Source organism: Stigmatopora nigra, chromosome 2 (assembly GCF_051989575.1).
Source record: "Stigmatopora nigra isolate UIUO_SnigA chromosome 2, RoL_Snig_1.1, whole genome shotgun sequence".
NCBI lineage: Eukaryota > Metazoa > Chordata > Actinopteri > Syngnathiformes > Syngnathidae > Stigmatopora > Stigmatopora nigra.
Window position 1 is genome coordinate 19,318,958 of NC_135509.1, and position 11,320 is coordinate 19,330,277.

The 11,320-nt window shown below is 41.3% G+C and overlaps 1 protein-coding gene across 18 annotated transcripts in view; it reads right to left on the reverse strand.

The window, feature by feature from the left end:
• Positions 1 to 5,684, reverse strand: part of ppfibp2b (PPFIA binding protein 2b) — a 53,029-nt gene extending 47,345 nt beyond the window's left edge. For 17 of the 18 annotated variants that reach the window (XM_077742548.1, XM_077742524.1, XM_077742506.1 and 14 more), the window contains exon 1: positions 5,201 to 5,430. The gene's annotated coding sequence lies outside the window, so the exon portion shown is untranslated. Of the gene's footprint in view, positions 1 to 5,200; positions 5,431 to 5,524 lie in introns of those variants that run through there. The other variant, XM_077742516.1, reaches the window with a different exon arrangement.
• Between the last annotated feature and the right edge of the window lie 5,636 nt (positions 5,685 to 11,320).

Consider the following 11,320-nt stretch of genomic DNA (forward strand, 5'->3'; position numbering starts at 1 on the left):
GCAGCAAGAGGCCAAATCTTTGCCTTAGGCCGTGAATAGATCTCTGCGTGTGTTTGGTCAATCTCAAAAAGAAGAGCTAATGATTCTTGACCAATTAACATAGAAAAGACCGCATCTCTGACATTTAAGTTTTGGCTTTTCTTCATTATATCCTTCATCTCATCTAAAATGAAAAAGTAAATTCATCTCTGTTTACTGTTTTTGTACATAGATGAAAATCTTCTCCGTGAAAATACATGGGGAATATTGCTTCATCCAGACTATCTACATTCGTATGAAAAAGTTTGGGTACCCCTAATTAATTTCAAGATTTTCGTATATATTTCGTATATTTGGCTGTTCGTTCTACAATTTCAGTTAAGTACATCATAGAGCAGACAAACACTGATATTTGAGAAGCAAAATGAAGTTTATAATTATAATTACAATAATTAGTACTTCAAAGAAAGTAGGCAGGTGCAAAATTTTGGGCACCCTTGTTGTTATATTGATTTGAATGCCTTTAGCACTAATTATTGAAACTTTTTTTTGGTAAGCTCATTGGCCCTTGACACACATACAGAGTTAAAGTCAATCATATATGAGGATATTTAAGGTGGCCAGTTGCAAGTTGCTCTCTTTGTTGGATCTTCTCTGAAGATTGGCAAAATGGGAACTCTAAAACAACTGTAAAATGACCTGAAAACAATGATTGTTCAACATTATGGTTAAGGGAAAGGATACAAAAAGCTACCTCAGCAATTTCAGCTGTCAGTTTCCACTGTGAGAAACAGAGGAAATGGAGGCAAAGGATGGTGAAAACAGTTAAACTCAACCCAGAGACCAGCTCCAAAGACCTACAACGTGATATTGCTGCAGATGGTGTCACTGTGTATCAATCATATATTCAGCACACAAGGAGATTATGTATGGGAGAGTAATGAGGCAAAACTTTTTTCTGTGCAAGGGAGTCGCTTGAGGCATGCTAACGCCCATTTGGACAAGCCAGCTTAATTTTGGAATAAGGTGCTATGGACTGATGAAACTAAAATTGAGTTATTTGGATATAACAAAGGGCAGTGTTCATGGCTGAAGAAGAACCCACAGTAAAATGTGGTGGTGTAGGGCATTGTGGCCAGTGCAGGTGCTAGAAATCTTGTCAAACTTGAAAGGTTACATGTCATACAGTCAATATGGCAGATACTACTTACAAACAAAATTTAAGAATTAGTGACAAAGTTAAAGTTTCCTTGGGACTCGATACTTCAAGACAATGTCACTAAACACTGCTCAAATTCTACTAGAGCATTCATGCAGAGGAACAAGTACAAGATTCCTGAATGCCCAACATAGTCCCTAGACCTACATATTATTGAAAATCTATGTTATTTAAAGCAGGCTATCCATGCTCGAAAACCATCAAACCTGACTGAACTGGAGATAATTTGTAAAGAAGAATGGTCAAAAATACCTTCAACCAGAATCTTATAACCCTTTTTTAAAATCATCACATTTTATATTGTTTTAATAAGTAAGGTAACATTCACAGAAGTTTGAAGTTTCAGATTTCAAAACAATAACTGATTCATTCATTTTCTGAACCACTGGATTTGAACCAAGGTCCCCCAATGTGAGGTCGATGCGCTAACCACTCAGTTGCCAGGCTGCCCAATTTCAACTCATCTCATCTAATCTCATCTCATTTTCTGAACAGCTTTATCCTCATCAGGGTCACGAGGTGCTGGAGCCAATACCGGCTGTTCCGGGCCAGAGGCGGGGGACACCCCGAATTGATGGCCAGCCGACCGCATGGCGCAAATCGACGGAAAACTATGCACACTCACACCCATACCTAGGGGCAATTTAGAGTGTCCAATCAGCCTACCATGGATGTTTTTTGGAATGTGGGAAAAACTGGAGTACCAGATGAAAACCCATGCAGGCCCCACATGCAAACTTCACACAGGTAGACCGACCTGGATTTGAAGCAAGGACCCCAGAGCTGCGAGGCTGATGTACTAACCAATCAAGCCGCTGGGGCGCGGGTAGGCTGATTGAACACTTTAAATGCCTTTAGGTACGAGTGTGAGCATGAATGGTTGTCAGTCTCCTTTTGCCCAGCGATTGGCTGGCCACCAAACCAGCTTGGTGACCGTAGTTGGCTGGGATAGGGTCCAGCAACCCTCCCTCCCCCGAGATCCTTGTGATGATAAGTTGGATGGAAAATGTATGAATGTACTACAGGCCATGGTAACTAGGCGACATGAGGATACGATTACACAAGCAGCCAATACAAGCTCCAAACCAAGGTGGACAACACCACATCAAGATCAGATGACAGGATAATGTTCCAGTCACATGGAATAAAGCTATGTGTTCTTCTCGTACTGATGTTCTGGGGTAAAACACACTAATCATCAAAGACACCCATTCATACTTGAACCACTTGAGTTTTTCCCACCTATCGTTTTTTTCCTTTGTCATTTAAAAGACGAAGAGCAACCCACATTTTAAGGGAAAAGTTAGGGGTGTGACAATAAATCTGAATGTTTTGATTTATAGCGATACATTGAATCCCAAAAGGTTAATGATTTGTTTCTGCCAAGAATCAATATATCATTCTAAAAAGGTGTCACTGTTGAACAAATGAACCAACAGTTTGCTACTAAAAGCTGCCTTCATTACCTCATTTGCTTCCATTGGGAAGACGTCTAATTGATTTTGACTGAGAAATGGTGTATTAAAACACAAATGGTTTTGGTTGGGTTTTGTTCAGGGGGACTTTCCACGACAACGCACTTGTAACCAAACAAACATTTAAATTAACTTGGATTAATATATAGAGAAACACACAAACATATGTTTAATGTAACTTTACACAAAACTGAATTCTAATTTTGTTTTACATTTTTATACCTTCTGGCCGGGTTAGCTGTGTGCTACGCCTCCACCCTCACATTCGCTATCGATGGGCTGTTTGCTGTTATATTCCCTTCAAAATATTCCAAAAATGATGCACACAAATGTCCTCACAATAGGATAACGCATGACCACTTGCCAACGAGAAGTAACTATCTATAACTACTATTGCCCTATCCCTACCCTAAGCTGTGTGTTTAGACTACCCCATTGGCCACAGAAATAATGACATGATGGGGTGCCTATCTAAAGAGCACTGACCCAATTTGTGCCATGAGGGTTGCTTATCCCTGCAAAACACATACTGCATAGTTAGCTACTGAATTGATTTTCCTTGGACACTCATCACATTTTTATAGGCAATTTGTTTCTGTTTCACTCATGTATCCAAAATATAAAGTCATTTTGTCAACCAATTGGACCAGTTTGTTTCAGTCAATGATTGGTTGGAATGGTTGGTTCCAGTGGCAATAGACATGCCTGGTGATTGAGGCAGAAACTATTTTTAGTGTCCGATTTATATAATATGTTTTACTTATTTTGAGGACATTAGTTGACCAGCTGCTATAAAAAATATCAACATTTTATTTCTGGCCAAAAAGCACTTTATATGGCGGCACCTTAGACAGCAATTGGAATGGGAAGGGGTTGCTAAATACCAAAAACACACTTTGTTTCCTGAGCTGCCATTCATTGTGTTTCAAAGTTTGTTGACCGTGTTATTCATATTCTCTGAATAAAGCCAGCTAAACAAACAGAATGACAGGCAGACAAACAGATTCTCGTGAATAATAGACAATGACGATTATCATTCCAATTTGATCTTTCGCAGGAACAAATTGGAACGGGCTCATTATATCATGTCTTGGACTTATTATTCTGTACTTTCTCCATTTTTATATTTCCAGCAAATGAGATAACAGCTAGAAAAGCAGTCGATTCAAATTTTGCTTCTTTCTCTATTTCTGATACTTTTTACCCTCCAGGTTCCGAGATTGAAGAAATGGAATTTCATTTAGCATTTCACTATCAACAACCGGGACGGCTTGGTGGTGTGAGTGGTTAGCGCATTGGCAGCACAGCTCTGGGGTTCGAGGTTCAAATCCAGGTCACATCTCGCCTGGGTGGAGTGTGCATTTTCTCCCCGAGCTTGTGTGGGTTTCATCTTGGTACCCCGGTTCCCTCCCACATTCCACAAACATCCATGATAGGCTGATCGGACACTCTAAATTGCCCTGAGGTACAAGTGTGAGTGTGCATGGTTGTCCGTCTCCTTGTACACTGCGATCGGCTGGCCACCAATTCGGAGTGCACCCCACCCGGCCTGGAGACAGCTGGGATTGGCTCCAGCACCCCCGCAGCCCTAATGAAGATAAAGCGCTTCAGAAAAATTGATGAGTTGAGACCATCAACACCAAATGTATCAGCTGTTGTTTTTAAGAACCAATTCTATCCCATAGACGGTCTTAATTCACTTTTATAGTGCCTTTCAAACTATCAATTAAATGAGCTATGCAGTCGGAAGAGATTTCACCAGTTGTGGTGGTGGGTATGCATGTTCTGTCTTAGATGCAGCAGATGCTTGAACTCAGGGGAGCCACACATTAGTCTTAATCTGCACCATCATCTCCCCCAAATGTGTGTCAACCTACCCTTGCATGTCAGAAATTGATGAGATACAACTACAGTGCATATGTCATGCAACAGCACCTCATTTTATATGATAAAGATAACAGTGCACAAAACAGCAAAGTGAGAAATGAAGATAAACTTAAAAATATATATATATTATTTTTTATTCTCAGGCTAATATAATGCAGTCAGCTGCGATTGGCTGGCCACCAATTCATTATTTCCCCTACCTTGTGCTCATAGTTCGCCTGGTTACGCTCCAGCACCCCCCCCCCCCCCCCCCTGACAACTCGCGGGCGAAATCTGTATAATCTGGTTAGTGTTTATGATTTTAGACTTAATAAAACAAAATTTGCTCGACTGTCCAACGAGGACGCAGAAGGGGTAATGGTGGTAGCTTTCATATTAAAGGAGCAACGTAAAGTGACCAAAAATATGTAAGTGACTGAGTACTAAAAAAAATAATAATGGAAATATTGAAATGGAATAACAATAATATTTTAGTCCAAGATCATTTTTTTTCAACTGTGATCAGACAGATTTTGTCAACGCGTTCGCAAGTCACGGGTTTGTTTTTGCAACAGAGACGGTGTTAGAACACTCGATTATTTCCCATGGACGTCAATTTCACATACAAAAATCAGTAAACAGATGTAGCAAATGTATTTACCTTAGTTTCACTTAGAGTGGCGTAAAATCCAGACAGTTCTCGAACAATATCTTTTAGTATGTACGTTTGTAAACGCCTCCCAAACAAACGAGTCCGCGCGGAAACACAAACATTCCCAAAGTGACACAACCGCGTCGCACACGAGGTGAGAGGAAGAGTACACTTCTCTTGTCCCCCTTGTAGTCGCTCAACCGTAGCGCGAGCTCCATCAACTTCACTTGCCATGTGACAGCCACGATGCATTCAAATACCCCTCGGAAATAGTACAAGGCTGCCCATGAGACATTTCGTGACCCTGGTCATCAATAATTCAATTCAACTCACCTCATCTCATTTCATTTTCTGAAACGCTTTTTCCTCATTGGGGTCGCTGGGGGTGCTGGAGCCTATCCCAGCTGACTTCAGGCCAGAGGCGGGGAACACCCTGAATTCATACCTGTCAACCTCTGCCGATAACTGCCCTTATAAATGATTATGATTCCCCGTACAAACCGCCAAAAAAAACGTACAAACACCGTACGATGCATGTTTACTCGATGTAACTCGTTTCTTACTAGGTGGCTCCTCCATGCTTGCTTCCACGATATTTACTCTATGTATATCTACGCATGCGCATGTCATCCTTTATTGGTATTACCGTACGCACCGCTAAAAAAAATACATATGATTGAGGATAATTTTTGCTGGTATACCGTGACAATAGTAACGATTGATGACCGTAGCGTTGTTGGATACCAACCTACGAGACTATCTGGATTTTAGCCAAAACGGTTTTGTTGAGATCGGTTTTCATATATATTGGCGATTTTTTTTAAACAAAAATGTTCCCGTACAAAAGTCGGTGTACGGCGTACATGATTTGAAATGGTAAAAAAAGACATAAAATACGTGTAAAACGTACAAGTTGACAGGTATGTGAATTGGTGGCCAGCCAATCGCAGGGCAAAGGGAGACAAACAACCATTCACGATCACATTCAAACCTAGGGGCAATTTAGAGTGTCCAATCAGCCTAACATGTCTTTATGTGGGAGGAAACCAGAGTACCTGGAGTAAACCCACGCAGGCCCAGGGAGAATTTGCAAACTCCACACAGATGTACATGACCTGGATTTTAACCCAGGACCCCAGACCTCTGAGGCCGACTTGCTGGCCACTCGCGCGACCGGGCCGCCCTGTTTAAAAATCTATGAAAATTTTATTCATTCATTCACCGAAAATGAAATTCAAAATGAATATCAGAAACCATCAGATCAGATAATGTTAGTGTTTTTCCTTTCGCTTTTCAATGTCTCATTTAACAATTTCAGACACTCGTCATTAGAAAGTTATTTCTGGTAGGTTATACATATAGTATTAGTAAAATAGTATACAAGTGTGAGCATAGTGGTTTAATTTCCCTTATGAAATTACTGATTATCAACACCTGTCTATGTGCAGTCATACATCCACTTACAAATGCCTCCGGGTACGAAAAAATTCAGGCTACGATTTTTTTATATGCAAATGAGTGACTCGAGATACGAAAAAGATCCAATTTACGAAATCCCCCAAAAAGTAAATGTATTTCCTTATCCATTTTTTATTTTGAATTCCCCTTAACAAGCGATTGAAATCTATAAATGCATTGTGACACATATTTTCACACACACACATACACACACACGCACACACACACACACGTATATAGGGCACACGTAAAACTCTAAAATGTTTTACAAAGTGCACAGCTTTCGGCCCCGGTAGGACGGGCTACTGCTACCATCTGGCGGACTTACACGGGTATTACACGGTGGGCGATATTTCAGCGGCACGGGGCATATTTTCATAAGCTTTATTTATTTTAAGACATTAATAAATCGGTTTCCTTTTAACTTTCTATCATTTTATGTGTTTTCTCACATCTTTCGTACAAAATTGGGACACTTTGACCAATTTTAAAGGGTCTAGTTCAGGGGTGGACAAACTTTTCGGCCCGGGGGCCACATTGACTTTAAAAATTTGACATATGGGCCGGGTCAGCACAAGAAACGATACTTATAAAAAACTGCATCTGTTAACAGTACACATGAAACATGAACAGAAAAAAAGGACTAAAGTATTAATATATTCATCACTCATCATTAAAGTAAAAAGTATAAAGTACAAAGTAAAGTAAAAAGGAGGGTATTAAGAAATATTAAAATGTCATTTAAAAAAAGATAGAGGGGCTGTAAAACACGAAAAACAAATAAGAGTGGACAAAGCCACTGCGCCTGGCTCCCGCCTGACGGCGTGTTGGAACCTATTAATTTTGTAAGTAGAGGTATGACAGTATTTTAGAAAGATGAGATTTTTCTTTTTCTTTCATTTATATTGTGTAACTACAAACAGGCAAAACCTGTTCTTTATGTTGATTTTTTTTTTCAGACCGAGGCCCACAGTCTTTGGTCCCTGCCAGCATGCGCTGCCTCCACGCCGCCCGAAACCGGTCTTTCGAGCCTCGGCCTTGTCTCTCACTCTCTCACTCTCTGTGGTAAACATTTTTCCCACCGCTGGATCGTGGGAGGTCCCTCCAGTAATGACCTTTCCGCAGGTTCACCTACGGAAACCTTGTTCCAACTTTTACTTCCTCTAGAATAGATAGTCAAGTTTGATCGTCTTCTCGGCGCTGCACCAGGACCGGCAGTGACCCCGACGGGGGCGATCCATGGACCTCACTAAACCATCCAATCGGTAGTAGCGATGGGCGGCGCGTACAAAGTGCAAGTACTTTATCAATGCGATCTAATGACCCGTGCTTACTGGGATTCCTCATTGGAGGGAAATAGTTGCAATCCCCAGTCCAGTGGTTCTTAACCTTATTGGAGCTACCGAACCTCACCAGTTTCATATGCCCATTTACAAAACCCTACTTTAGTGTGAAATATAATAATATTTTTCTTCTAATTCAAGATACAGTATTAACTTGACATACGAATGCCCCGACATACGAGAAATTTGAGATACAAGTAAAATTCTTGAGAAATATTGACCGAGTTACGAGCATACAAGACAGCCAGGTGGCCACGCCGCGAGAGGCCATCTTTCCCTCGTACAAAAATCACTACGAGCACCGGGCAGAACGTTGCAGTTTTTTCCTTGTTTTTTTTTTTTTTTTTTTTGCGTTAGTCAGTGCAGAATTAAGGGAAACACAATGGGTCCAAAGCAAGCCGGCGCAATCAAGGGTAGTGCGAAGAAAAGGCGTATGATGACAATTAATATTAAGCACGAAATAATCGAAAAGGTCCAGTCCTTCAAATTCCTGGGGGTCAACGTCAGGGACAAGCTCTCCTGGTCTACCAACACCATGGCAGTGGTGAAGAAGGCTCAGAAACGACTCCATTTCCTGAGTGTACTCAGGAGGAATAACTTGGACACTAAGCTTCTGGTAACCTTCTACAGAGCCACTGTGGAGAGCATCCTGGCATACTGCATTACAGTATGGTACGCCGGAAGCACAGCAGCAGACAAAAAGGCCATGCACATAGTGATCAACACCGCCCAGAAGATCATTGGCTGCTCTATGCCATCACTGAAAGACATTGCCAGCCCTCGCTACCTCAGCAGAACATTGTCAGGGACCCATACCACCCTGGTCACAACCTGTTCCAGCTGCTCCCCTTTGGCAGACGCTACAGGTCTCACAAAGCACGGACAAAGAGACTTAAGGACAGTTTTTTTTTCCCACAGCAATAAGAACTTTGAACTTGCGTTAGCACAACACACAATCCCTTCTGTGCAATAACTTCGGAATGTGCATTAACAAAGTGCAATATCTTAGATTGTGCAATATTTTATAATTTACCTTAATAGGATGTGACTCTTTATATTTTTATATTACTTAATTATGTTCTTATACTGGGAAAATGCACTTTGTGGAGTAGCGCCACCAATTTTGTTATACACAGCTGTGTATGATGACTAGTATGGACAGGCATTAAGTTCGCCTCGAAAGCCGCTGTGAAAATACATTAACCTCTTAGCCTTGTTTATTGCACAAGAAGGTTTAAATTTAGTGCAACGTAAGATTAAAATCTTTTTAAGTGTGTGTATGTTATGTTACGAGCGCGTCCGTCAAGCCTCTCTCTCTCTCTTTCTCATCCATCCGTGAAATCCCCCTTGTATTGAATAATGTCTCATTTTATTATTAAAGATCATAACCACAAGTTATTTGATACTATGTTAGAAAATGGAGAACCATCTCATCTCATTTTCTGAACTGCTTTATCCTCATTAAGGTTTGCGGGGGGTACTGGGGCCAATCCCAGCTGTCTCTGGGCCAGAGGCGAGGACACCCTGAATCGATGGCCAGCCGATTGCAGGTCACAAGGAAACAGACAACCACGCACACTCACATCCAAACATAGGGGCAATTGAGAGTGTCCAATCGGCCTACCATGTTTTTGGAATGTGGGATGAAACCGGAGTACCTGGAGGAAACCCAGAAAGGCCACAGATTACCTGGATATGAACCCAGGAGCCCAGAGCTGTGAGGCCAACGCGCTAACCACTCGCACCACCGGCCCACCCCACAATGCATTCGCGTTACTGCATTCTTTCAATCAAATGATGGTGTGAATTTTGAGGCCTCTATTGGGGTAGACCTGCCAACTGGTTTAATAATTGTTTGTTCATGTCCAGCCAATGTGGCCAAACTGGTTTTACAATTGTTTGTTAGGACAGTGGAATGTAGGAAAAGCCAACTACCTGGCCTTGCAATTGTTTGTTTGCACTACGAATTGTAAGATAGCGAACTAGCTGGCCTTGCAATTGTTTCCTTATATTGTGGAATATGGCCAACTCACTTTGGAACTGTTTGTTCGAAACGCGCAATACAAGATAGGCTGCGGCAGTTTGTGTGTGCTATAAAAATATCATGTTTGCATACAACTTAAACCTGCTAATGTCTAACCATATTAGCCCAAAGTTTTGTTTACAGAAGCTCTGTCCTACACCACTGTCTTAGAAATATTACCCTATAGTTCCTATAAAAAGACTGAGCTCTGTTCATTCAGAGAGAATTGTGAGGAAGGCAGGCTGTGAGAGGTTCACAGCTGTCGGAGCATTCTCCAACCATCCTGTAGTCCGGTAATAAACCTATTTCCTATTTAAATTGAGCTCACTCGTTCTTAACCTGCTCCTGAATTTGTATTTTCAGACCTATCACTTTCAGATTGGCAACTTGGTACTTTTCAGAAATGATTGCTTCAACAAAAAAAAAAAAAATTAATTTTTGGGGGGATTTCCGGAGTTTAGGGAGGTTGTCCGGAGTTTGCGTTACATTTAAGCCTGGGGAACAGGATTTTATTTGGCCGTACTAGTATAAAGTGTAATTGCGCATCCACTACAGTAGCTGGCAGTGGCGCTCTCATTTATTTTTTATTTCAGGCATTGATGCACTTAAAATCTTTTCTGTTGCAGAATTAAAACAAGATTTAATAAAGTCATTGTTTGTAAGTTTGACTATATTTCTTTCTTTTTTTCCATTTTATTTAATGTTAATAAGGATAAAATGTTGTACTTATAACAATTTTATAAAATGATTTTATTTATAGTCACGGTGGGAAGTGTGTGTGTGTGTGTGTGTGTGGGGGGGGGGGGGGGGGCGAATAGTTTTCTTCTTGCTAGGGGGGGCCTAACAGAAAATAATTGAGAAGCACTGGGTTAAAGTGTCTTTGCTGGATTCGTTGCAACAAAAACAGGGCCTCGAATGAGTCCTGTATTATCTTTTGTCACTAACTCCCCATATCGGTAGTGGGTAATTTGCCTGCCTGCTGCTTTCTTTGGATGTGGTGGCCGTTTCTCAGGCTCCCTCTCCGAAATTGTAATCGGACATAGGCTTTGTCATCATCATTGACTCAACAAAACCCTAATTGTCATCATACCCAGTTGCGTATGACCAAATTGATAGCGCTTCTCCATAAGATTCGTTTGTCTTCCAGTAAGGGCAGAGAGCAGTCGACGATCTTCTGGGCAGTGTTAATCACTCTCTGCATGGCCATTTTGGTGGCTGCCGTGCTACCACCGTAACACACTGTGATGCAGTATGCCAGGATGCTCTCCAATGTGGCTCTATAGAAGGTTACTAGAAGCTTAGTTT